This window comes from Miscanthus floridulus, chromosome 18, assembly GCF_019320115.1.
Source record: "Miscanthus floridulus cultivar M001 chromosome 18, ASM1932011v1, whole genome shotgun sequence".
NCBI lineage: Eukaryota > Viridiplantae > Streptophyta > Magnoliopsida > Poales > Poaceae > Miscanthus > Miscanthus floridulus.
Window position 1 is genome coordinate 133,551,395 of NC_089597.1, and position 5,354 is coordinate 133,556,748.

A 5,354-nucleotide genomic window follows, 5' to 3' on the forward strand; every position below is an offset into this window, starting at 1 on the left:
CGTACTTCACATCGTACTTAACGAATCTAGATATGGACTGTTGTAAAGAAGACACCGAAATGTCGTTATTGTCATCAACGAGCCCCAAAATACGACGAACAAGGTAACGTGCAGTGAGCTGTTGATGATTTTCCTTCCCCATATTTGTTAGGCAAGTGTGGGTTTCGATAACTTTACTTATCCTCCACTTGCCACCACTCTATCTCTTTCATGCATTTAACCTCCACATATAACCGTTTTTGCATATCACGTGGTACCTCAACTCCTGGTCTGAATGAGTGACGCTGTACGGCCTATGGTGATACATAGCATAGTCCTAAAGGAAGAGCTTCATCTCTGACATTCTATTGAATATCATCCCCTTTCTAAGGGTTTCTTTCTCATGGTCATACAATGATTTCCTACACATCTGAAGACCGGTGTCACAAACTGTCATATCCGTCATGCTGACATCCCTATAGTTCGAAACACCCCTGAAAGATACGTTCATCGACCTTAGTTGCTCAAGCTCAGTCACTGTGTAAGGTGGTGGTGGAACATACTGTTGCGCTTCGCTAATTCTAGCCCATGAATCATAGGGGGTATCATCTGCTGTCAAATCTGTGACTAGTCTATCCTGAGCCTGGATACCATGCAAAACCTCAGTTGGTACTGGTAATGGCATAGTATGAACCGGTACTGTCATGGCATCAACCGGTGTTGATAAAGCATCTATACCTTCTTGGTCATCATTATAATCGTCTGAATCACTGCTAACTACATCACCGATTCTATCCTCCTCCTCCTGCTCCTTCTCTTCCCGTTCGAACTCGTTCACATCGAAGTCATTGCTTATACAGTCTACTGTAGTTGAATGAAACTGCTCCTACATCAACTGACTGTCCAAATCTATGTTACCCTGAGTTGCTTCCCCTTCGACCCCTAATTCTTGTTCATTGCCTCCAACACCGTCAATGGACGGGCCGTCCTGGACATCCTATATCCTGTACCCATTCTCCACCACCACCTCAGCCATGGGTACATTGGAACCTTGGAGCACCCTAGCGTAGCGGGACCAGTGAGCAGGGTCGCGCAAGGGCATGAGGACATAGTGTGCCCTAGTCTTCCCAGTATCAAACACCCCCTTCAGTGTGAAATTACCGCCAAATTTTACATTCAAACGGACACAAAGGTCGTTGAAGCTAGGAGGTTCATCAAACCATTCCAATTCTTGTTCCATATCCTCAAACATGCCATCTTCTCTCCTAACACTTTTTCCGTATAAAACTCTAACACAACAATCCATCTACAAAAGCATTTCAAGAAACTTCATCAATTAGTCGAAATCTTCGTACGTAATGTTCATAGTAATATTAATACATATTCTAATATAACTATACTAACTAATCTAATATTAACATCTATACAAGGCTAACTACAACAACTAATGTATAACTAGACTCACTAGGGGAGTACCTCACGGCAGCGGTGCTCGCCCTCGCGGCGGCGGCAGTCGCGGACGCTGCAGTGAGGGCGGTGGCGGGCACGGCGGTGGCCGGAGGCCACGGCGGGCGGCGGGAGATGGTGGCGCGCCGGCATGTGGGCGTGGCGGGAGCGGCGGGCGGCGTGCGGCCGCGGCCGGCGGCAAGCGCGGCGGGCAGGGAGGCAGGCAGGCGCGGCGAGCAGGCGACTGGACGCGGTGGGCGCAACAGGCCGGACTGGGCCGCGGGACTTTTATCCGGCTCTGCCGCGCCAAGATCGTTGGCGCGGCAGGCCCTGCCACGTCACCGGTCAGCAGCCCCGCTGTTCGCCACATCATCCTCCCACCACGCCACCATGCATGGCGCGGCACAGGCGTTTCGCCGCGTTATGGCAATAGACGTGGCCAAAAGTGTTAGTTTTGAAGAAAAAACTATCAATGTTAAATTTAAAATTAGTTTAAAAAAGTGTTAAAAAAATGGATCCATCTGGGGCACTAGTTTCCATAGCAGCTGTGTGCGCGTGCGCCCAGCTGTTAGCAGTCAACCAACACCAGTGAATGGTACACCTTTGCAAGCACGTGAACACGAGTCCACAAGCAGACAAGCTCCTCAAAATAAAAAGTCTTTACTCAGGTTACAAGCACAGCCGGCTGGTAGCAAACACATGAACACAACGCCCAGTTCGCTGGTCTGATTCAGACCAGCCAGCCGGCTGCTTCTCTTCTCAAAGTTACTGTTTACTAAACTAGTCGAACAATATTTTTCTCTCACAACAAACCAGCCAGAACAGTATTTTTCAACCAAATTTTAGACCAGCAAATAGGCAGAACACAAATGCACTGGCACAATTATTGGATCGTATTCATCATCAGTAACCAGCGTATATCTTACATATATATATTGTGACAATAAATATTCATCAGTCCTGAGATCTTCTACAATGAGCCGGGTTGCTAGACTGCGACCTGATTGATCCTCACCCAATGCAAATTGGAGCACCTTCATTTTCTCCTACCAATAAACTTATACATTTTATCATCAATCATTAAAGTATGAAAAAGTGTTCCAAATTACATATCATCATTATCATCATCATCAAAGTATGAAAAGTGTTTCTAATTGGAAATATAGCAGTACAACTACAGGCAGCAGAGATGCTAGTAGCAAACACATGAATCCCTTAGCTTGTTGCTACTATTAGAACTCCAATCAACCAATCCTGATTAGATAGATCCTAGAAAGGCTCCAAATTTATGAGATTACTGATAATTGTTCATGCACACAAAGCAGAAATAAATACAAACGCTACACCACAAATCTGATCCGATCCTAACAGTACATCTTGTGCGTGGCAAAAAATAGTTACAGATGTATTATTATTTTTGGACCCACAGAGCTATCAACCAGTCTTCCAGAAAATGGTTTCGCATGCTGCAGGTGGATAATGACACTGCACTGGCCACTAGACGGGTAACAAACAAGGTCCACGACTCATGCAACAAGCAAGGTCTGTTCTGCTCTGGCGAAGTGTAGTAAGAGAAGAGACAAGGGTTGCTAAAGATGATGCAAGAGATTAAAAGGATGAATGCTGCAATAAAAAAGTATCGAGTGAAGGCATGCTGTTTCGGATCTCAAGATAGGAAAAAGAAGCCTTGGAATTTTACTTTGCGCATCAGGAAGATGGATCCCACAAAAAATCCTGCAGCCTTAGCATCGCATCCAATGCAGTGCTCAAGAAACACTTGGGGAGATTATTTGCAAAGACGAGTGCAATTATTAACCATGCACAACATATTTTTCTTATGTGCTATACCAAGCTGAATGCCAGGACTTTAAACTCCAGATTCAAGTATGTCTGATTCTGTGCAAAATTCAAGTAAAAGATGGGCAAGGAAAATGAGCAAGCAAATATTCGACTGTCTATAAATATGATCCACAAACTTATAAAACATTTCACCAGACACTAGAGATGCTACCATTTGTATAACCTAGGTTGCAAACTTCACAACTATTCCCCAAGTACTCAAGTTGGTACAGTGGTGGCAATCGCCATACTGAGGGACAGTTTAGGCAATTTAGGCAGAGATTATGCCCAGAATCCCAGTTTGAACTTAGATCAGAAGGCTCTTTTGACTAGTAGTAAAACTTTCACTTTAACAAAATAGCAAGCTGCAGTTTGATACTCTGTAAGTTATAGCAGCAAGTAATTAAGTACCCATCTGATCCTAGTTCATCCTATTATCGTTCTGACATTTACTCTGTAAAGACAAAAGGAACTATTGTTTCAGAAAGAAAAACCCAGGTTTCAGAAAGAACCGTCTTCGGGACTGGGCTTTGTGGGCCGGTTCCTGAAGGTCGCACCTATCTTGCTGCACACGGGCCGTTCCATCCAGACGCCTCCGCCCAAAACACTTGATTGGTGGCTTGATTGTGTGGACGCTGAATTGGCAGGGGCGGACATGGCCGTAGAAGACAACGAAGAGGACCCCGTTGAACCGGCGCCGGCGTCTGTGGGGGAGGCCTCTCTGCCCTTCGACTCGCCTAGAAGGGACTGGTGGTCAGACCTCGTCGAAGCAGAGTTCGCCGAGACTGCCCGCGTGCATTTGTCTGGGCTTGTGTCCTCGGAGGCGCATGTATTGGATGACCACTCCGGTCCAGAGACGGCTCTCACAGACAAGGACAATGTATCTGTGGGTGATGATGATGTGGGGGATGTGGCAGCAGACGGTAACGGGGGGATTGATCCTGAAGATGTTCATCCTAACCCGATGCAATTGCAGCTTCAAGCGGCGGTCTGTATCCCGTTTCAGACACCGCTTGTCAGCCGACGACCGCGGCTCCGCAGGGCCCGCTCGCCGATGTCTGTGCACTCACTTCGTCGGAGTGGTCGGATCGCAGCGAGGCCGCGTGCTGGCAACGCAACGGCACAGGCACAGCGAGTGTTGCTGGAGAAGCTCAGTGTTGCAGTGGTAGAGGAGGAAGCGAACGTCGAAGTAGAGAAGAAATTTAAACTGGCGTTCGGGGGGAACATGTCGCAAAGGAAGCAGCACGCCTTGCAGTTGTTCCTCAATGAAGGGATCGATCTAACGGCGATGAACCTAGACCTCGAGGGTCTGGAGGAGGGGGCTTGAGCATGGCCACCACACCTCGTCAGAAGCACAACTCGGTTCCATCATGTTACACCGAGGTTTCCTGGTTTGGAACGTGCGCGGCCTCAACGAGCGTGCACGGCGCAATGTTCTGCGCGAACTGATCATCGCTCAGCGCCCCTCCTTAATTTGTGTTGAGGAGACCAAGCTCTCCAACATCTGTAATGCAACTGCATTGGAGTTTTTAGGTCCGCCTTATGACTATTTGTTTTTGCCTGCTATTGGGGTTGCTGGTGGAATCCTTCTAGCCTGGGACAGGGAGATCTGGCAGACCTCACTACCGAACCGGGTCCGTTTCAGTTTGGCGGCAACTTTTCAAATGCAGGGGGCTTTGCCCAGCCCTTGGAGCTTCGTGGGCGTTTATGGGCCGCAGGAAGATGATGACAAAGTGGACTTTCTTAATGAACTAATGCAACTCAAGAATGCCGCACCTGGCCCATGGCTGGTGGCGGGGGATTTTAATATGATCTATCGGGCATGTGACAAGAACAACGATCGATTGGACAAAAGAAATATGAGGAGATTCAGAAGGTTTTTAAATCAAGCGCGGCTGGAGGAGGTTGAGCTTTATGGGCGGGCGTTTACCTGGTCCAATCGACGCCAGATCCCTACCCTGGTGCATTTGGACAGGGTCTTTGTGAACGCACAATGGCTGGCTTTGTTCCCTTCTCACGCTTTGAAGGCGCTATCCTCTGACTGTTCGGATCATTGTCCCTTATTGCTGCTCATCGATGCACAGTCTGGA